Here is a 22,700-nt window from a genome sequence, read left to right as displayed (position 1 = left end):
CGTCCCACCCCACCCCCCCATCTCGCCTAGGTATAGTCTTCGCTTCTGCTTGAACACCTGGCAATGAGGTCTACCCTAGGTTCAAACAGCCTAGTCAGAAGACACTCCTGCCCTCGTCCCCACCGACACAAGGACAAACGCCTCCCAGAATTTTTGCTACTGATCTGTCTTCCGATGCTCAGAGACCTCTGAATATGTGAATGCTCTCTATCTGATTTCTCCTTAAGACCTGGCTTCTGATTGCAAAGCATCAGCACCCTCCCCTGTTCCTGACAGCACCTGGCCTCAAGAGCCAGGGTTCCAACCCCAGCTCTGCCACCTCATCACTGCACGGCTTCAGGCCAGATCCGTAACTTCCCTAAGCCTCGCTTTTCCCATCTATAAAAGGGGGATAATAAGAGTACCTCCCTCAGCAGGTGGTCAGGGGCTCAATACGATCGTGTTTATAAAGCACCCACCAAAGTACTCGGCAGGAAGTAAATCATGCAATCTACGGAAGCCATTTCTAGACCACCTCCACCTCCCACCACTGCTCTAACCAGCTGATGCACCTCCTAAAACAGGATCCTCCCAAGGAGGCTCGACCAGGGTGGAGAAAGGTGGATTACTACTGCCTCTGTGACGTCCTCAGGCAGATGGAGCTGTGGTGGCTTTGCTGAGCCTCACATCACCCACTGGCCCAGCTTCAATTCACTGTCCTCTGAAACTGCTCCCTGAGCAAAGTGTAAAGAAAAGGGATGTCGGATTCTATTTGTAAGCAAAGTGGGAATAAAAACGCGCCAATACTCAAAAGCATTGAATTGTATCCTCTTTTTTTTTTTTTTGGCCGTGCCACATGCCATGTGGCATCTTAGTTCCCAGACCAGGGATCGAACCCGTGACCCCTGCAGTGGAAGCGCAGAGTCTTAACCACTGGACCACCAGGGAAGTCCTATTGAATTGTATACTTTAAAAGGGTTATCATTTTTTGTACGTGTATCATACTTCAATTTAAAAAAATCAATGTGAGTTCACAGAAAAGCAGACATACCAAGCTTTCCACAAATATAAAGAATACTGAAAAGCCTGAAAAAAAAAATGCACCAATTCAGAGATCTCCTTGGAGAAGAGAAACCAGAGGTGGTGGTCTTCCAAATCCGTGGTCACAGAATCTGTGTTGCTCTTTGCCTTTTCTATACCTCCCTGGTTATCTTGCCCACTCTGCTGGCTCCAGTGGTTTCTATATGATGAGAATTCCCAAATCTGTCTCATGGCCAAGAGCTACCAGGATTCAGCTCCCAAATGCCCACAGCACCTCAATGTACCAAGAAGAACTCACCTGTCTGGCCAACCCTCTTCTCCTCCTCCATACTCACATCATCTACCTCCACAGAGTCTGGCGGCATCTCCCGTCTTCCCTCTCTCCTTATCCCTGTCACAGGGCCTTTGCCCATGCTGTTCCCTTGGGCCTCGAACACACCCATCCCTATCTCATCCCTTGCCCTACTTAAAGCCCAGATCTGTTTGGGATCTGTTTTGCATGCCCACTGCATTCCCATCACCAGTGCCTACCACATGGTAGGTGCTTACTAAATATGTCAAATATATGAATGAAGAAGTTTAATGGGCATCAAAGCTTACTGATTTTAAGCTTTAATATAGTTCTTGACTCCCCCAATTCTTTTAAACTCCTCTTCCCCCACCCAATTGCAGCCATGATCATTTCTCAAGTGGGCTCCATAAACCCTTCCTATTCATCTCTCTGAATCTGTCTTTCTCCCTGCATCTATTCCACACGCACAGCCAGTATGACCTTTAAGAAGCATAAACCAGACCATGTCATTCCTCTACTTAAAAGCTTCCCAAATCTCTTCAGGGCTCTCCATAATCTGGTCCCTGTCTACCTCTCCTTCCTCGTCTCTCTGTACTCTCCCCACTGCTTGTACACTCCAGCCATGATGAACTCTTCCAGATCCCCCAACATGCTGTACGCCTCCCTGTTCCCCAGGCCTTGGCATATGCTGTTCCTGCTGCCTGACACTCCTCCCCTCCCTACCACCCACTGTGGCTAACTCCCAGTCACCTTCACAGTCCCAGTTTGATGTCACTGCCTCTGGGAGGCCCTCTCGGACTCCCCAAATCTGGGTTATATGCTGGCAATACGCTTCTCTATAAAGCACCCCAATTACCCCATCTCAGCCCACTACCACTGTCCTAAAATCACCTGTTCACTTGGTTGCTTGTTTACCTGTCTTCACCGTTAGACTGAGTCCATGAGGGTAAGAACAGCAGAATTATTCTCCCCCATCGCCTCCCGGTCCCTAGTACAGTGCCTGGGACACGGCAAGCAGTCGAACTTGGGTTCAACGTACTACAGTATCAACTTGTCTGCTGCCTAAAAGAAATTACACTGTTTTTTAGGGGACTGTTTTCCTAAAACTAATTAAAGCCAAGTTTATACTGTTGGATCAAGAATGGAGAATAGAGGCCTGCTGGCCCTTTTCAACAGATTTCTATGAGAAATCTGGGGAGCCAGAAACAAAATATCTAACTTCCATCCCTGAAAAGAAGTACCCCTCTCCCACTGACCATCCCTCAATATGTGCAGAAAGGCTAGAAACATTGACTCAGAACACCTGGATTCAAATCCCAGCATCATCAGTTACCTGCTGTGTGTTCTTAAGCAATTTACATAACTTCTGAATTTCAACTCCCTCGTGCATATAAAAAAAAAGGTGGGGTGGACACCCTTCCTATGTCTCAGGGTCATCATGAGGGGCAAACCAGATAATCCACACAAAGTGCTCAGCCCAATACCTGGCCCTTACTAAGGGCTCACTTTTTTATTTTCAAGTGAGACTGAAATGAAGACGTTCCCTTTTCTTCCTTCGAAGTCTTCACTCACTTCTGTCCATAACTTGTGATTCTTCTATTGGATAGATCCTTCTTACTTTGTCAGCACTGCTGGAAACACACTCAAATAAACAAAGGTCCCAGAAATGTTTCAGTCCTCTGCAGACCCGTTAAGTGGCCGACAGTAGGACAAGTCATCCAAGGTACTGCTTCTCAGCCCCCAGATTCAAAACACCCAAGACAGCCAGATTTCATCTCCACTTTCCCTTTTTCTAACATCAAACCAGGCCCCTGCTGGAAGGCGGGGGTGGAGGGTGGAAACCTCTTCAAAGGAATGATAATTCAATATTTAGAACCTCTCCTACTTTTGGTGTTAAGAGAGGCTAAAGCACAGCCTCGTCGAAAAAGAAGTATGTTCATTTCATTTTAAACAGCTCAAGATAGGAAAGAAATCCAAATTTTTTTTTTTTTTTTTTTTTTTTTTGCTAAAAGCTTTGTGGCAGAACCTCACTGATTGTCATTTTTCCCATCTATTTCTCCTGCACACACTTAACTAATTGCATTATACTCATTTTTCTAAAAAAAAAAACTCAACTTTCGCCTACACACAATTCAGAATTTAAAAGTTAGCAACTCCTGAAATGAGACCAAGTTAGAACACTTTCGTTAACCAAGAAGCTAACTAAGGTATCACTTAATCCTCAAGGGTGGACGAACAAGGGAGGAAATCAGAATCATTACTTTATGGCAGTGAATAGACCCCAAAACCACAGACTCACACATTTTTATTAACATGTAGAAGCAAGCCTCTTGTATTGCATTAAGATGAAGCCACCTGGCCCTTAGGGCTGAACAGTCTGACTTTCAGTAATCAGGGGACAAAAAGAAACCCACTGACACTGCCCTTAAATTCGGCCCTTCCAAGCCCTGGTGTCAGGCACTGAAGACCCCCGTCATGCCTGCCCCCCTGGTGCATCACCCACTTCCTGATGACCAACTGCCCCATGTGTTTTCCCGCCCACTTACCTTAACTTTGACAATCGTATACATCACCCAAGACACATGCAAAATACTCCCCAGAGACCTGGATTTGCACTCATTTGCCCTTCTTAAACAGTTAAACTGACTAACATGGAATACCTCATCTACTTTTCTTTTTGGCCATGCCGCGAGGCATGGGGGATCTTAGTTCCCCAACCAGGGATCGAACCCATGCCCCCTGCAGTGGAAGTGCAGAGTCCTAACCACTGGACCGCCAGGGATCTCCCTCATCTACTTCTAATAGCTTCCACGTTGATGCTTTTAACACCAGTTGTGACAGAACCCGAGGAAAATAATGCTTCGAGACAATCTAATTTCTATCACAGGACACAACTTCATCTGAGGCCAACAGCTGCAAGAACCACCAAGTAAGGGGTTGTAGAGTAACAGCCATTAAGGAAGTTGCATTTGAAGCGACTGTTTTCAGACATGGAGAGGAGAGGAACCTGCGCTTTGCCATTTTTTAATGACCCCTCCCACTGCGGAACTTCTGGACTGGTTGGTGTAATCTTGCTCATCTGAAAAAGATGAACACAAGTACCACTGGCTTCCAAGTTCTCAGTGTTCCTTTGCAATGCAGGAGGAGCTTTAGCTGGGAAGCAATTTTGTTCTGCAATAACAGCTTAAACACATTCCCATGCATATATTTCCGAACAGAAAGCTTCCTCTCCCAAATGTCCCATGCCACCATCCAAGCTTCCAAATCCTATAAGCCAGTGGCTCTTATCCTATAAGCCAGTGGCTCTTAATGGTACCCCTGGGACCCCTGAGAGCTCCCAAGACCCTTTTGGAGAATCTTCAAAGTCAAAACTATTTTCATAAGAACACCAAGGTGTCATTTGCCTTTTCACTCAGTCTGTCATACGTGTACAGTGGAATTTTCCAGAGGCTGCAAGACATCTGATGTCACAAGAGATTGGAGGCAGAGGCAGGTATGTGAGTCCAGTTACCTTCTATTAAGCCAGATCTAAAAGCAATTTTCAAAAATGTAAAACAACGCCACTCTTCTCACTGAATTTTTTTTGTTTTGGAAAACATAGTTCTTGTCCATTAAAAATATATGTTAGGGGCTTCCCTGGTGGCGCAATGGTTGAGAATCTGCCTGCCAACGCAGGGGACATGGGTTCGAGCCCTGGTCTGGGAAGATCCCACATGCCGCGGAGCAACTGGGCCCGTGAGCCACAACTACTGAGCCTGCGCGTCTGGAGCCTGTGCTCCGCAACAAGAGAGGCCACGATAGTGAAGAGGCCTGCACACCGCAATGAAGAGTGGCCCCCGCTCGCCGCAACTAGAGAAAGCCCTCGCACAGAAAGGAAGATCCAACACAGCCAAAAATAAAAATTAAATAAATAAATAAATAAATAAATAAAGATTACTATAAGAACAGATGTCTCAAGTTAAAAAATATATGTATGTTACTGTGTTAATATGCAACAGGTCTATTTCTTATATTTTCTGTGTTAATTTTCTCAGGGTTCATTTTGAATATTATAAATACAGATTGGTATAACTCATGTCAACAGAAGTTCTTTGAGGTCCTCAGTAATTTTTTCAGCATGTAAAGAGCTCTTGAGGCCCAATAGTTTGAAAAAAATGCTGCTACAAATCTTCTTTAAGATTTGCTCTGGCACTGGCTAGTTGTGCACTTAGGACTCACATCATACAAATATAAAAAACTGAATAGAATAGGATTAAAATGCAAACCATACAACTTAATAGCCAGGGCTTTAGAGAGGACCCCTTGATTCGAAACTTACATCCTTTTTATTTGACACATTGAGTACCTACTATATATTACCCTTAATTCCAGGTGCTGAGGATGCAGGTCAAATAAGACAGTCATGGTCCCTGCTCTCATGATACACATATTCTAGTGAAGACAGTAAACAGACAAACAAAAAAGATAAAACAATCAAGTCAGAAAATGATAAGTACTATGCAGAGAATTAAAATTGTCACCCAATCATATCAGTTATGGCTGGTCAGAGAACAAGTTGAGACATGTAAATAAGACCTGAAAGTCAAGACAGAGGCAGTCATGCAAAAAAAATCAGGCGGAAGGGCATTTTAGGCAGAGCAAACAGCTAGTACAAAGGCCCTACAGCAGAAAAGGGCTTGGCAAGTTCAAGAAACAGAAAACCAGTGTAAAGGCAGGAGAATTAATGGGGAAAGGAGGAAAGTACTGGGCAAGGTCAGAGAAAAGAGAAGCCTGTACCAGTGGAACTTCACAAAGGTAAAATGCATGGCTTTTATTATAACTGTGATGGGAAGTTCGGAACCTTGACCAAGTCACTTACTCTTTCTGGGCCTCAAATTACTCATCTGCAGAATGGGGATCCTGAGGGTTTACCTCATAAAGTTGTGTTGAGGATTAAACACAAAGAAAGGAAATAATGGACTTAGCACACAGGAGGCAAGACATAGGAAACATTCCTGTGTGCTATTATTCTACCTTCTGATCTGCTCTCCTTTCTTCTCTCATAAGCTACTCGCATTGAGGGCTTATGGGCTTATGATCAGTTGAAGATCAGTCTATCAACCAGCAAGTCCAAATGAATGCAGACAAGGGACACATTGTGACATGCGTTTATCTGAACACGCCAACACCAACTCCTACAGAATGTTCTCCCCAAGTAAGACCCAAACCACCCAAGCACCGCCAAGTGAAGAATGGATGACTGCATGACACCTAGGGAACCCCAAGTTTTGCTACTTGGCCTGAAAGCACCATACGCTTGGAAACTCATTCTTCTGCTGAAAAACACAGCCAATGGAAATCCATCAGCTTTTCCTGCTCTTTCTTGGCATATCCACATCACCTCCAGCCCCTAAAAAACAAAGGGCTTTTGCCAAAGTCTTTTAGTGCTGGTTTTATTGCTGCTCGCTTTAAAAATGACTGTTTAAAAAGAATGAAATCATAAAGCACCCTTTGGGCTTCCCTGGTGGCACAGGGGTTGAGAATCTGCCTGCTAATGCAGGGGACACGGGTTCGAGCCCTGGTCTGGGAAGATCCCACATGCCGCGGAGCAACTAGGCCCGTGAGCCACAACTACTGAGCCTGCGCGTCTGGAGCCTGTGCTCCGCAACAAGACAGAGGCCACGATAGTGAGAGGCCCGCGCGCCGCGATGAAAAGTGGCCCCCGCTTGCCGCAACTAGAGGAAGCCCTCGCACAAAAAACGAAGACCCAACACAGCCAATAAATAAATAAATAAATAATTTTTAAAAAAATAATAATAATTAAAAAATAAAGCATCCTTTAAAGTTAGGCTGCAAAGAAGAGGGCTTATGCACAGAGACTTACAAGCGCCTGGAGAGCCAAGAGGCCACAGGCACTCAGAAACACGGGTGGACCACAGCCGCCACCAACACAAAATGGCATCACTTCACTTTTAGCTCAAGCAGCCCCCGGTGGGCAAAGCCAGGCAAACCACGAGGCCTTTTAGAGGGAAAACAAGAGTATGCCCAGAAAAAGGAAGAGCTGCCAGCATTTGATCAATCTCCTGGCTGGAGGCCAAGGACACTCCCTCCAGAGAAGCACAAGCCTCAGTAAGACGCCCTAGCCCAGGCACATATATGGTAACACGGCTGTAAATACGGCGGAGAGAAAACCCATCCTTTTCATGGTTGACTCTGCCAACAGAGGAGAAAAGGTTCTCTTTCTAACCGTCTCTGCTTACTCGGGGCTCTCACGGTTAATTTTGGAACTTCCTTTGAGCAAAGATACTTTGACAATATCATCTTCATTGTGAAACGAGGACGAGCGGCACCACATTTCTGAGTCAGACACCCGGCTAGATGCTCCCACCCCCACTGCCATCCACGCCTCTGTGCAGCCCCCTCCTTGCCTTCTTGTCCCGCTAGAGTCTAATCAGACTGTGCTCAGAAATGCAGTGTGTCCCCATCAAGAGATAATTTATTTTATTGCACAAAGCATTTCTCTCTGGAGCACAGAAAATCGCATTCTGCTTTCGTTTTCAGCCAGTCCCAAAGAAAGTCATCAGTTCAGAAGTTTCAACTTTAAGCAGGGCCCTCTGTTACAATCTCAGAAATAATAATCGTAAATCTGAAGTTCAGAGCGATCCTCTAGTTTAAACGTTGCTCGTTTAGACATCTCACACACACACACACACAAAGATAAACCTACTTGCCTTTTCACAAACACATCTGCTAAATAAGCTATTCTTGAAACAGGTACATGATCTACAGAGTTATTTCTCAGAAAAGATGTCAGGGGACTTCCCTGGTGGCGCAGTGGTTAAGACTCCACGCTCACAATGCAGGGGGCCTGGGTTCGATCCCTGGTCAGGGAACTAGATCCCACATGCATGCTACAACTAAGAGTTCACATGCCACAACTAAGGAGCTGGTGCAACAAATAATAAAAAAATAAATTAAAAAAGAAAAAAAAAGAAAAGATGTCAGTATGACACGTGCTCCTGGCCTACTCCTAAAGGCCAACGTTAGAGAAACCAATCAAAGTTGGCAGTCAGAGCACTTTACATTTGGTGGGGAGAGATCATTTAGCCAAAAGTCCTCATTTTACAGGTGGAAACAAACAAACATCCTCTGAGTGATTTCTTGGAGGTCACACAAACCAATTAGTGGCCAAAGCCTGCAGACCACAGGGCTCCAGGAACCAAGACCAAAGCTTGGAGGGATGGGGAGGGTGTTGGTTTTGTTAAAAAGTTAAAGTCAGTCCCGACCTAAGAAGACTCCCCTCCGCCCCCCATAGCCTGAACCACAAAAGAATAAACAAATAAGTAAATAATTTTAAAAAGCACGTTAGGTTAATATCCTCAGAGAGAGAGAAAAGTCTCACTAAGTCTGGGAAAAACACTCTAGGCTTTCTCAGCCTCAGGGCTACTGTCACTGGGGGGCAGACGATTCTTTGCTGTGGGGGACCCTCCCTGTGCACTGCAGGATGCTTAGCAACATCCCTGGCCTCAACTCACGAGGTGCCACTAGCACCCTCTTCCCCTCAGCTGTGACAACAAAAAAAACCCATCTCTAGCCACTGCTTAATGGTCCCTGGGGGACCAAATCACTCCGCTGGAAAGGTTTGGTTGTTTTGATCTCTGAGACCTTTTGCTAGCATCTATTATTCTCTACAACTTGGCAGCAATGCCCCAAAGCAGGTATTTTTATACCTCTTCTACAGAAGAGGAAACAGACGCACAGATGTTACATGTTTTGCCTGGACCGAACACGCAGGCGACACCCAGTTCTCGGGAGTTCCCATCCTGCGGCTCGGCAGGATAACACCATTTCAACCTGAGAGCAGCTCATTCACTACCTCATTCCTACCTCCACTCCCTTTCCGTAACCATCACCAACTTTCCAAGCCGAATGCCCTCCAGAGAGCTGTGCTGAGCAAACACCTCAAAAGCAACCATGAGGAGCTGCTGGAGACCCTTCTACCCGGTCCTCACTTCACTCTCCACGGCAAACGGGCAAAGCACTAGGCCAACTCAGGAAACAGGTCATCAGGACAGGGGTACAAAAAATTAGATGAAGAAGTAGCCTACAGACTTCAATGGGAGATAAAACGCAGATAAATAACCTCATTCACAAGTATCTGTGAGCACTTACTATGTGTCAGGTACTCCTATGGGGGAAAGATCAAAAAGGCCTATAGATATAAAGTGTCACAGCGATTCAGATGACAAAGACTTTTAAGGTTCAGGAAAGGTTTCCCAGAAGAAGAAGACCTGGCTGGGAAGAGAAGCACTTGGCAAGGTGGATACAGAGGGGATGAGGACGGGGTCGGCAGGCAGAAAGCATACGTGCAAAGGTACAGAGACAGAACATGATCACGCATGTGGCTGGGAGATATGTGAATGTCCCCAAGTCTAGGTGTTTTTGTCAGCTTTTTCTGTTCAGAAATATGTGCATGCGAAGTGGGTATGGGGAGCTTTTCAAGCTGTTTTTGCAAAACAAAATCACTTCCCAGAGAAAGCTGCTCCTGAAATGCAAACGAACACCGAGGAATTCGGAGGCTAGTGATATTTTCTTCCTCTGTTCATCTTTTTCTGATGAGCAACACTACACCAAGCAGTCCAGGAGTTCTGCTGACTCGAGGGTCACAGAACATTACAAAACGTAAGCTCCTCAAAGCATCTGACAACAGGTGAAAATGCAGCTTTCTGTATGTCTGTGGCTTCACAATCTTAAGTAGGCTTTACATGTAGATCTTGGTCTCTTTCTACCTCTATCCGAACAGCCAATTTAAAAAAATCCCTCAATGTAACCATGAAAGCTCTCATTTTTATCAGAGACAATCCTGCCAGACTTTTTTTTTTTTAACATCTTTATTGGCGTATAATTGCTTTACAATGGTGTGTTAGTTTCTGCTGTATAACAAAGTGAATCAGCTATACATATATCCCCATATCTCCTCCCTCTTGTGTCTCCCTCCCACCCTCCCTATCCCCTCTAGGTGGTCACAAAGCACCGAGCTGATCTCCCTGTGCTATGCGGCTGCTTCCCATGAGCTATCTATTTTACATTTGGTAGTGTATATATAAGTCCATACCACTCTCTCACTTCGTCCCAGCTTACCCTTCCCCCTCCCCGTGTCCTCAAGTCCATTCTCTACATCTGCGTCTTTATTCCTGTCCTGCCCCTAGGTTCTTCATAACCATTTTTTAAAATTTTACTTTATTTATTTTTTTATACAGCAGGTTATTAGTCATCCATTTTACACACATCAGTGTGTACATATCAATCCCAACCTCCCAATTCACTAATGATGAAAAATCTGAAAGAGAAATTAAGGAAACACTCCCATTTACCATTGCAACAAAAAGAATAAAATACCTAGGAATAAACCTACCTAGGGAGACAAAAGACCTGTATGCAGAAAACTATAAGACACTGTTGAAAGAAATTAAAGATGATACCAACAGATGGAGAGATATACCATGTTCTTGGATTGGAAGAATCCTGCCAGACTTCTATACCCTCACCTTAGTTGGTGATTTCGCCTACCTTTCCTCTTAATTGAACATGAGAAGGCTGCTAGGGGAAAGTACAAAGGTCAGTTTCAACAGGTGACAGCTAGCCATGAAAAAACAAACTATAAAAATAAGTTCTGAAAAAGCACAGGGGCAAGCACCCTCCGGCACAGATCTTCTCACACTTTCACACGCATTAAGAATCCCCTGGGGACCTTGCTAAAATGCAGTTTCAGATTCAGTGGATCTGGGGTGGGGCCTGAGAGTCTGCATTTCTAACAAGCTCTCAGTTTGAAGCCGATGATGCTGGTCTGGTGACCACAAATGGAGTAGTAAAGATGTAGAACAAGGTTTCTCAAATTTTTGCCTGTGACCCACAATAAGAAATACACTGAACTTACAATCCAATGTTTACTCTGTGTGTGTGTGTGTGTGTGTGAGAGAGAGACAGAGTGAGAGAGTGAGAGAGTGAGAGAGTGAGAGAGTGAGAGAGAGAGAGAGAGAGAGAGAGAGAAGAGAGAGAAAGAGAGAGAGAGAGAGAGAGAGAGAGAGAGAAAGAGAGAGAGAGAGAGAGGGATTGAGAAAAGTTGTTGCAGCATACATAGTTCTTTTAAGTATCCATGTGATATACTGTGACGTTTTCTATCCTGGTCTACTTTATCAAACAATCATCTACCAAGGTCCACCAAACTGATTTCACAACTTCTTAATGGCTTGCCACACAGTTTGAAAAGCATGGCTATAGAACAAGAGTAACATTCCTGCTTGACTGGGGAGAACTCCTACATCCTAGCCCCAGCATACTAAAGCTAAAACTGAGACCAATTTGAAAAGTTAACAGTATGTTCAGAATTTTTTTTCAAAGGCAAGGATGTATCGATTACATTCTGGAAAAGCTTTCATGAAAAATGTTCAGGTTTTACATTTCCTTCATTTTAATTTGTTTTCTGACCCATAGGATGAGAGTGAGAAGCGTACCTACCTGGCCCTAAGCTCAGCTCTCTAAGTACCATCTCCCACTCAAAAGAACTAGGGCTTCTTGGAGGAAAGACTGATTTCAGGTCTGCATCAAGAAATATAGAAGATGAGCCTGGAACATCTTGTCATACAAGAAGCAGGAAGTCTAAGACCACTGGGGTTGTGTCTTTTGAATCAACTTGAGTAGCCTCTCTCTGCGCAGAGATGGACAATTTGAACATCAATAAGGATGACTACACAAAATGAAACATAGAAAATATGTCTAAAGCCATGAGTTCATAATGATACTAAAAACACCATACCCATTGGTCATCTTGGTACAGGGTTTCTCAACAGTGGCACTGCTGATACTTCGGAATGGATCATTCTGGGTTGGAGGGCTGTGAGATGTATTGAAGGCTATTTAGCAACATCCCTGGCCTCTAACCATTGGATGCCAGTAGCACCCTCTCCCCAGCTGTGACAACCAAAAATGTCCCCAGATATCGTCCAGTGTCCCCCACTTGAGATACATTGCCATGGATCATGCTAGGGAATTAACGCGTTATTTTTGAAAACTGATAAAACACAGAGAGAGACTGAAGTATTGATCCTGTCTTTTGTTTATATATATGAACTTTACCCCAGGGAACCAAAAACTAAGTGGAGGAAATTTCATTTCATAAAATATTCCAGCTAATAAGTGAACTAGAAAAAATAGAATTAGGAGGGTTACAAGTCCAGTTGAACTAATGGATTGAGGCAATGAGCATCACTGGGTGCTAATCACAAGAAAGCGTATCCAGACACATCACACACTCCCGTGAGTGAAGCTCACAGCAGACTTGGGGGAAAAAAAGCGTGACTCTGGGGCTTCCCTGGTGGTGCAGTGGTTGAGAATCCGCCTGCCAATGCAGGGGACACGGGTTCGAGCCCTGGTCTGGGAGGATCCCACATGCCGTGGAGCAACTAGGCCCGTGAGCCACAACTACCGAGCCTGCGCGTCTGGAGCCTGTGCTCCGCAACAAGAGAGGCCACAATAGTGAGAGGCCCGCGCACCGCGATTAAGAGTGGCCCCCTCTCGCCGCAACTACAGAAAGCCCTCGCACAGAAACGAAGACCCAACACAACCAAAAACAAAAATAAAATAAATAAATAAATTTATTAAAAAAAAAAAAAAAACACTGAAATCCACATTTACCTCTATGCCTCATGCATACCCTACCTCTCAGAACTCCAACTTTCTCAAAAAAAAAAAAAAAAAAAAAAAAAAGCGTGACTCTGATCAAGCCTCTGCATCTAACCATCAAATTAAACATAAATATAATAAATATAGAGGACAGAGGAACATGTTCAACTACACCACACTGATGCAGTCAGCAAAATCCAGACTGTAGGAAAAGATATCACCCAGTTTCTTTAATAACAACCAAAAAATGCATGGAAAGAAAAGAGGGGTCGAGGAAATATACAGATTAAAAGACACGGTGACCATTTGCAATGTATCCACCTTATTTGGTTCCTAATTCAAACAAACTGTTGAAGTATGCATATCTGTTATTATCATATATATGTTGAAATAATAAATTTATTTAAATTAAGGAGGTGAGAACACAGACGCAATTTTAAAATTTGCTTTTTTTTTACCCTTGAGATGGACAATAGTATCGTGATTATGTTTTTTTTTTTTTTAAAGAATCCCAATACTAGAGACATATACTAAAATATAGATGAACTGGTGTATCTGAGATTTGTTTCAATGCCATCCAAGAAGAAAGGGAAGAGTATATGAGAATGTGGATAAAACAATATGGGTCATGAATTGACAACCATGGAGGGTAAGGAGTAAAGAGGGGTTCATAATACTAAGATCGCTACTACTACGTGTATCTCCAATTTTCTAGAGTGAAGTTTTCCTGTTAAGTGCAAACAAAAGAGTGCCTGGCCCTAACCCCTCAAGGGATTAGGTTACTTTGCAGAACAAATGAGAAATTTTTTATTTAAACACACGATAACTAGGCTTTACCCTTGTAATATGGTAACTGACATTTGAATAGTGTTTTACCTTCCATTTCGTTTTCTTTTTTTTATTCTTTTCTCCTTATTTCTTTTTGATTTGTATTGGAGTATAGTTGATTTATAATGTGTTTCAGGTGTACAGCAAAGTGAATCAGTTATACATATACACATATCCACCCTTTTTTAGATTCTTAAAAACAGTACAAACTGAATGAGAAAACCTGGACTCTATGACAGTGATGAAACCTGAATGATAAACTTTTTTTTTTTTTACCCTAGCGATTCCATACATGTCCTCATTCCAATGAAGTCCCATCAAAGGTACAGCCCCCTTTGGATAAATGACTCAGATGTCTATTTATTAAGAAGAAAAGATGTTCACAATATAGAATGCAAAAGGCAAGGAATCAAACAGGAGGTATGAGTCCCTTTCCATGAAATTTAAACATACGTGTAATTTTTATATGTCTATACATAGAGGGAAAGTTTGAAACCCTAATCTTAGATGGTAGGACTGGGAGTGACTGCTTTTGTTTTGTTGCCTATATTCCCTAAGGTTTTACAACTGACTATGTACATCTTATACAATAAGTAACAAAATGTATTTTTGTTACACGTTTGTACACATTGAGGGGTCCACTCCACTCATCAGGGAGAGTCACTTAGAAGGAGCTTCATATCCCCCAAGGATATTAGATAGCAGAGCATGAGTCCTCTTTGTGTAATTCCTTAAAATGAGACTAGACAGACTGCAGAGTAACCACAGGGCACAAAAGGTTTGTGTTGAAGATAAACCCCCAGGAATATCATTAGGTTCTTAGAATTTGTTTTGTTATCCAAGCTAACCATACGTTCACCTCTTTTATCAAAGATGCCTTTCCTCCTGAAGTGAATTACAATTGCAGGTAAATCAGGTGATTAAACAGACAGTCTACAGATCTGGGTTTTATCCCCCAGCAAGTTCCAAGCTGGTATGTGATCCTGCCAGCCTCACCAAAGCCTCTTCGGAAAGGACAAGGGGTTCAGTGATGCCGAGAACCGCTGAGAACGCTGTGCGAGTTTAGAAATCCTCGGGGAAACAAATCATTGCATACCGGCAAACACCTGGCCCCTGCACAACCTGCCCGATTCCCTCTCCCAACCTGAACGCCTGGCACTTTCCCTCAGCTGCAGCCACCCTGGCCTCCTTGCCCTTCCTCTAACAGGCCCCACCTGCTCCCATCTCAGGGCCTCTACACTGGCTGCTCTGGCCCTTTGGAACATACACCCCCCCAGACACCTACATGGCTCACCCACCCACTTCCTTCAGATCTCTGCTGAAATGCCACCGTGTTAAACAGCGCTTCCCTAACACATTGCAAATCAACAAAAATTTAAAAAAAAAAAAAAAAAAGAGAGAGAGAGAGACAAGCAGACATAACAGGTAAATGAGTACAGTTTGAGCTGACCAATTAACAGTTGATTTCCCTATTACCACAACCATAAACAGAGATGAGAGACTGATCACAACGTTTTCGCATTGCAGGTATAAATAACAAAAGGCAAACTGAAAATAAAAAGAGACCTAACCTGACTGAAGTCAAAAGAAAAAAAAAAAAAAAAAAAAAAAAAAGCCCTTCCATGACTCCTGATCTCCCAGAGTACTCCCTTATCCCCTTCACTCTGTTCTGTTGCTGTTATCATTTTTTTCTTTTTATTGTGGTAAAATATACATATGTAACACAAAATTTACCATTTTAGCCATTTTTAAGTGTATGATTCAGAGGCATTAAGTACATTCACATTATTCTGCAACCATCACGACAATCCATTTCCAGAACTTTGTCATCTTCCCAAAAGGAAACCGTACCCGCTAAACACACTGCCCATTCCCCAGCAGCCCCGCCCAGGGCAACCACTCTTCTGCCTCTTGTCTCTATGAACTTGATTGCTCTAGAAACCTCTTCTAAGCGGAACCATACACTATTTGCTCTTTTGCATCTGGCTTATTTCCACTTAATAGAATGTTTTCAAGGTTCATCTACGTTATAGCATGTATCAGAATTTCATTCCTTTTTAAGGCCAAATAATATTCCACTGTACAGATATACCACATTTTGTTTATCCATTCATCTGTCAATGGGCATTTGGGTTGTTTCCATCTTTTGCCTAACGCTGCTATGAACATGGGTATACAAATGTGTTTGAATCCCTGCTTTCAACTCTTTGGGGTATACACCCAGAAGTGGAATTTTCGGGTTACCTGGTAATTCTACATTTAATTTTTTGAGCGACAGCCACACTGTCTTCCACAGCGGCTGCACCATTTTACATTCCTAGCAACAGTGCACAAAGGTCCCAATTTCTCCACTTCCTCACCAACACTGTTGTTTGCCGTGACCCCTCACCCAGCTTTATTCTTCTCCTTAGCATTTACTGCGTATCATACTACAATACTTGCTAATTATATTGGCTGCCTACCCCCAGTTAGGATTTAAGCCTCTTAGGAATAGAACTCTCATTGCTGCATCCCCAGCATCTAGAACACACCCTGGCACGTAGCAGTTACTCAAAGTTTGTTGAATGAAGAAATAAAATATTTGAATCACAACTTTAACAGGCATTAGAGTTTCTAGAATAGATTTATCATACCAAGAGCCTTAAACAATGTCCAGTTTAGGGAAGAACCTGGACATGGTTCAATAGGAGGAATAGCTCAGTGGGTGATGGTTTCAGGTCATCCTCATTAGCAATAACCTCAGAACCACAAACACTATGACAATTGGTAGGAATCATGGAAATTATGTCATTCCTGTCACTGACTTCAAGCCTTAATTGATTTCATCAAAAGAGCCGGGCAAAAACTTAGTGAACTAAAAAATCGCATGTACTTCCAGTTACTAAAGAAAGAGCCTGTGAAAGCAACGTGTTTTATTTTAAAAGATCAAACCAACAGCAAAAAGATGGGGCACTGGCCTTGGGTAGACTCCTTAATTAGACGTGCCCAAGGGCAGCATGACCTAAAAACCTAACTCCAGGCCTAATTTTAATTCTTTGAGTTTTTTCTGTTGTTCAGATTTGGTGTTTGTTGTTTCATTTTGGTTTGTTTTTTAAGAGCTGCTTGTAAAGAGATCAGATTTTCTATGAAATCATTACAAATGAGCTAAAAAGCCATTTGAGTTTTTGCTGTGGAAGTCAGTTGGTAGTATACCATTGTATTAGAAGTTTCTTTCTCTCTTTAAGACCACGGTCTTCCTCAGCTGAAAATATTTTGAGATAAAAGCCAACACATCTGTCTTCAGTTTGCCTATTTCTTCTCCTCTAAGCAACCATTCCATCTCTCCTTCCTCAAGAAAAGATGTTAATTCCCTCCAAAAGGCAACCACTGTGTTTAAATGGATAACACCACCGTCAACCCCAAACAACTTCCATGAGTGCCGAACTGGAGGCCAGGAGTAATTCATTACGAGCATGAAGAACTTTCCCTGCCTGATAAGGAAATCTTGATAGGATATTCTGTTCCAATTTGAATTATTCAAAAAGCAGATTATACTTTCAACACAGTCACACACACACGCAAGTGAAAGTAAGAAACGAAAAAGAAAAGTGTTCTTGCACAACTGGCCACAAAGCAAACTGAAGGATACATGAAAAGACATCAACATTTCACAATTTAGACTCAATGCAATTTAAACTTTCGAAGTATTCAAATAGAGAAACACCTGATTCTTGTAATCTGCTCAGATGCCTTGATGTAGACGATCAAGATGGATTTCAGGTATGAGATAGACCCAATGATGAACTTAAACAACGTTCCTTGTGGTTTGGTTTGGTTTCTTTTATTCTCATGCAGACTTTCAGCACACAGCTTACCAAAACGAACTCAGTACAACACCTAAGACCTCCTCCAATACCCACAGTATTTTATTCCTACATCTATGGCTACATCGTTTTCTTCTTACATCAAGGTCACTTTGTTCCTTCATCGTTTGGTGGGACACAAGCAAAAGTTATTTCATCGACAGCAATAAGTTTACCACTTTTCCCAGTTACCCCCTTATCCCCCCACAAACCTAGGTGCATTTGTGGGAAGCAGCAGAGTCCCAAACCCTGGGGTTATATCTTGCATGCACTGGGTGCTAGTTACCGGACAAGTGATTTCACTCTCTGCACCTCAGCTTCTTCACCTGTACCTGACTCACAGGGTTTCTGTGATGCATGGCTCTGGACCTGGCTTACAAGTACTTAATGGGTATTATTATTTTTAGCAACCAGTCAGAGAAGAGACCACTTTCTCCCTGCCTGCAGCTTACCCTGAAGAAGGGACCTGAACCCAATCCTTGGCCTTATGCGTGCCCACGTAGCCACACGAGTCAAGAGAACTCCAAGAAGGAAGTAGACCTCACACATCCAAATCCTTCCCACTCCACGAGCACTCCTGAGGAGCTTATCAACAGGAAACAAAAGCACAATACTACTATAATGAAATGTCTGGCTTTTCTTTTCTAATTAGAAAAGCCCGAAGATTGTAGCCCAGGGAACAGCTAAATATTTAGAATGTTAAAGAAGTTATGAAGACCGAGGCCCCCCACCCCTATTACCCTATCGTTTATCCTGTTCCTGACCATTTCAGAAGAAAAAACTTGTGATGCTCAAATCTGCAGCAATGGGGATGTATGTGCACCCGTTGAAACCTCCCTCTCGTGAAGTGCAGTCTGAACATTTGGGGAGGAAAAAAATAGGAGCTGCTTGTGTCTATAGATAAATGCTGCTTTCAGCTCATATCCCATGACAGGCACCTAAACCATAGGAATCCACCAGATTCCTTGATGTTCAAGTGGCTTCAAGTCAAGGGCTGGATGCTATTATCTTATGTTTCAAGAACTTCCCTTTTTAAAGTTCTAATTCTTTCAGTTTGCCAGCAACCACTTTCATTTCTTGGAACCCAACCTACTCTGATTAAACACACGTTCACAGTTAAGAAAAAAGAAAGTGACTATTTTTGAAAGAGAGAAGCAGATAATTTTTGCTTACATATCTTGGCAGATGAAATACACTGTATCCTTCAGAATTTAAATCATCAGCACACCACCTGGCAAGTTCAATTCTCACGTCACCAATGGGCATCCCTTTTACTGCTCCCTTTAATGTTTTCTTTTTTTCCCCTCCTCTCATAAACCTTCAGGCTGCTTCACTTCTGAGCTAGGGCCAAAAGTACTAGGCAGGACTGCCCCCTGGATCTCATCCGCTCCCTAAAGCCCTCACCAAAGGCAGTGACAAATTTTGGACACTGAGCTATGAAGTTTCCTTTTCTTTCCTACTCCACATCTCCATGACTCTTTAGAGAGAACTTAAATAGGCTTAGGAGAGAAACTCCTTATTGATTACAGCTCTCAGGCTTCCACACTCACCTGACCCGGGTCAGGCACTCTGTTGCCAACACACGCCCAGCCAGGGGTGCGAGTCCTGCTCCTCGGTAGTCAGCTCCTAAATATTGAGAAAGAAAGAAGACTGAATATGAGATTGGCCAGATGTGGGTGCCTAAGAGAAATTTTCAAATTCCACACTTCCACTTTCGTTAGCCTCCTTCCTGGAGAGACGACCCCCCTCCCCCCCCAAAACACACACACACACACACACACACACACGACCACCACCACCAAATCTGACAGGTAGGTTGGTGGGATCACTTAGGTGAGGATTACAGGTAACTTCGCTTATTTGTTTCCAATATATAACTGACAAGTGAGACTAAGTGCGCACAAACTTCGAACACGCCGGGGGGGCTGAAACTAAGCGAAGTGTTTGGCAGAGCCCAAAGCACTTGTTTCCCAGAGCGGAGGCCAAGTATCCTCATCGGGCGTGAGCTTCGTCCACACTTCATCCCTCACCGCTCCCGGGGTTTTCTTCCGTTTTTTAAAACCTCCCCACTGGGGCCCCAGCGCATGCATTATTCTCCCAACTGTGCAGCACGAGGGACGGCTACATTTTAAGAAAGATTGTTTCCTTCAGCGGACTCACACAGGACACCCCCGCACACACCTCCCAAAAAAAAAAAAAAAAAAAAAAACTGTTTCCTGCAGCAGCTGCAACAGTTTCCAACTTGGGGGAATGCCATTCCGATCCAGAATGAGTAGCCCTCAAAGCCAGTCGATGGAGTCCAGAATATTTTTAAACTCAAATGAACCCCCCAAAAATGCCCTCAGTAAAAGAACCTCTAAATGCATGCAAGTGCATGCAAATCCACCAAGAACTCCCAGAGAGCGAGGCAAAAACTTCTGCCCCCGGGGGGACAGTACCAACTCCCCGCGCCCTCTGCCCGGCCCCAGCCGCTACCTTGGTGCCCGGGGAGCCACGCCGCTCCGGGGGAGCAGGGCGAGGAGAGGGGTTAGCAGCCGCTGGGTAATCCCATGTCCGCGAAGCGGGAGCTCGTTCCGTGAGGATGGAAGCGGAACACCCACACCTCCTCTGGGCGTGAGCGTTCTCTCTCCACCCTCTGCCTCCTCCTCCACCACCACCTCCTCCTCTCCTCCCACCCCAGCGAGCCTGAGGAAACGCTTCAGCAGCCCATCCACATGGTTACTGCACTTCAAGCGACTCCTGGCAGCTTATATAGGCCGGGAAGCTCCCTGGGCAATGTAGTCCGAGTCCGGGGTCGTGGCGGCGCCTGGGGCCGCGAGGATGAACTACAAGTCCCAGAATCCTATGGGCTCCCGGGCTGGGCTCTAAATAGACGCACGCCGGGACAGGGAGGGGCGTCCGGCCGAGAGTCCGGGCTTCAAAACCAGCTCGGGTTTGAGAGCCGGCTGGGTTTGGAGCCCGCGACCCAAAACCATCTCTGGGGGCGCCCCCAACCCTTGGGGACTCTCCTCCTTCGGTTGCCCCCTTTCCCTAGAATCCAGGTGTCACTGGGAGCAGAGAGCGGGGAGGAGCTCGGATTTCTGCTTTGGGAAGTTTTTACAAGCTGTTACCCACCCTTCCCCCGCTTTGAGTCCCCGAGCCAAGAATTTCAGAAATCCAGGGCACAAAAACGCCAGTGTTTGCGGTCAAGGATTAAAGGCGCGAGGTTGTCTTTATTTAATCTGCTCTGCCCTGTTCGGGTTTGCACAGAAAACTAAGTCTGGGAGCAGCGCAAGCGGGGATACAGGCAAGTGGCTTGAGAACACTTTCCTGAACCCGAACTGCTTGTGTGTTTCCTCGCCCCGCAGGTGGTAAAGAAACGCAAGCCTCTCGGTGCACAAATAAAGGAGCCGGGTTGTGACTTGCCAGCGCTGAGATTGAGAGGCAGAAAACAAATACAAACCGCGACCTCGGTCCTGACCCTGCTACAGGCAGCCCCTCTGCTCCCGGCAGCTGTAAATGCTTAAGTAAATAAACCGCAAACCAGAAAAATAAGGGCTGTGGAGAGAGGAGCTCACACAAAGATGCGCGTCCAGGCGGGGCGCCCTCCAGCAGCTCCGACAGGGGCTTCAGGGACAAGGTGGCTTTCAGCTCACTGCTAAGTGATGCCTGGCTATAAGCTTCAGGCTGCGGCTTTTGCAGGGAGGGCAAGTCAGCCTCAGAAGATGTGCGTTCATTCCTCAAACGTTTCCTGAGAGTCCACTGGGTACCAGGCGCTGTGCCAGGCACTGGAGTATGGTGGTGAGCCAAAACACATCGCAGTGTTCCGGACAGGCACTGCCTACTGCCGCGTAGGATCTGCTACAGCAATAGCAATAATAATAACTGGGGAGACTGATTTTGAGCCCAGCCCACATGCACTTTTCATGAGTTTTAACAACCCTAGGCATATTTATTATCCCTATTTGACAGACGCGCAACTGAGGGCTCAAAGAAATCAAGTAACTTCCCAAGATGACACCGTCAACTAAGTAGTGCAACCTGCATTCCAAGTCCAGCCTATAAGTGTACTAGGTCCTTGTCTTTCGGGAAATCCATCACCACCGCCTTAAACGGCCTCCCTCCCCATTTTGGGAGCAGCCTCTCAGCCCTTGGGCAAGTCATTTTTATCTCTTTGCCCTAGTTTTGCCATCTTGGAGGGAGAAAATCATTAGAATTTGCCAAATTTCTGTCAAGTTTGCTTGATACAGAGTCAACAGTCTTGTGAAACTTCAGAAACAAATTAGGGGAGCAGCATAGCTAATAATTATTACTGACATAATAATGCCAAAACTAATAATAATTACTGACATTTATTGGGTACAGGCCATGTGCCAGGCATTACTCTAAACTCTTTATGTACATTACCTCATCAAATCCTATTAATGAACCTTTTTATGAGAAAACTGAGGCACAGAGAGGTTAAGTAACTTCCCCAAAGTCACACAGGGAGTAGGCTGTCCAACTCCCAAACCTTGGTTTTTTACTACTGCCCTCCACAGCTTCCCCAATGTAAACATATGTGTTGTATTTGCGCATATAAGCATTTAATCATCCAGGAATGGTTATCACATTCACCTTTGTCCCCTCCTCTCTTTCAGCATCATCTTCTGGTCCCTGGACACCACAGGCTTGTGCCTAATGCCTCAAGCTACCACTCCCATCAGCAGGAAGCTCACCCATCTTGTCACAACAAAGGGGTTCACACCTTTCCCATCTGTCCCCTCTCTTCCTCCATGAAAACAATCTGTTTTATTGCTGAAGGGTTTTTTGTTCTGCTTTTCATATTCAACAAATCAATCTATGCTGACATAACTGGTAAATACTAAAGGGCAATTGTTCCCTGTGCTTCTAATTCAGAAACACAGTGGGATTTTAACGTGGATTTTCTGAAGAAAACTTGCTCAAGTCTGAGGGCTGGAGTTGGGTGATTTTCATCCTCACCATATAGTGGACACTTAACCTTTAACTGCTTTCTCCACTGTCTTCCCACCCAGACCACAAGTTTCATTAAAGGCAGGGACCATGTTTTATTTATG

General features: G+C 44.3%; 1 protein-coding gene across 1 annotated transcript in view; it reads right to left on the bottom strand.

Moving 5' to 3' along the window:
* Positions 1 to 20,286, bottom strand: part of ITPR1 (inositol 1,4,5-trisphosphate receptor type 1) — a 324,648-nt gene extending 304,362 nt beyond the window's left edge. The window contains exons 1-2 of the mRNA XM_059940230.1: positions 20,119 to 20,286; positions 19,194 to 19,269 (exon numbers count right to left, since the gene is read on the bottom strand). The gene's annotated coding sequence lies outside the window, so the exon portion shown is untranslated. The remainder of the gene's footprint in view (positions 1 to 19,193; positions 19,270 to 20,118) is intronic.
* Between the last annotated feature and the right edge of the window lie 2,414 nt (positions 20,287 to 22,700).

This window comes from Balaenoptera ricei, chromosome 11, assembly GCF_028023285.1.
Source record: "Balaenoptera ricei isolate mBalRic1 chromosome 11, mBalRic1.hap2, whole genome shotgun sequence".
In the NCBI taxonomy this organism is placed as follows: Eukaryota; Metazoa; Chordata; class Mammalia; order Artiodactyla; family Balaenopteridae; genus Balaenoptera; species Balaenoptera ricei.
Note: the sequence above shows the minus strand (reverse complement) of the source record. Positions and strands in the feature narration are given on the sequence as shown.